We start from the raw sequence: 344 nt of genomic DNA on the forward strand, positions 1-344 counted from the left end.
TCTTCAAAATATAAACTACAGAACAGAACTTTAATCCGGCATCCAATAATCCGCAACTACTGAGAGTCCGGCACTTGTCGACTTCCGGGGGTTCTCCTATAGTAAATACTACAAAGCCAAATGAGACCCCACTACAGACACCTCCTGCAAATAACAAGATGTTCCTATATAGATCCATAAATCAGATGTAAAAATGACTGTGTACGAGCGAGAGCGACCATCTTCGAGGAATTGTCTTCAAGTCATTGTCTCATTTGTGACTGTCCTAAATGTCTTGAAGTAACCGTGCCGGAGGGACCATCTTAGAGGAACCGTCTCAAGCAACAATGACGGCCTCAGACTAA

Source organism: Rhinoderma darwinii, chromosome 6 (genome assembly GCF_050947455.1).
Source record: "Rhinoderma darwinii isolate aRhiDar2 chromosome 6, aRhiDar2.hap1, whole genome shotgun sequence".
In the NCBI taxonomy this organism is placed as follows: Eukaryota; Metazoa; Chordata; class Amphibia; order Anura; family Rhinodermatidae; genus Rhinoderma; species Rhinoderma darwinii.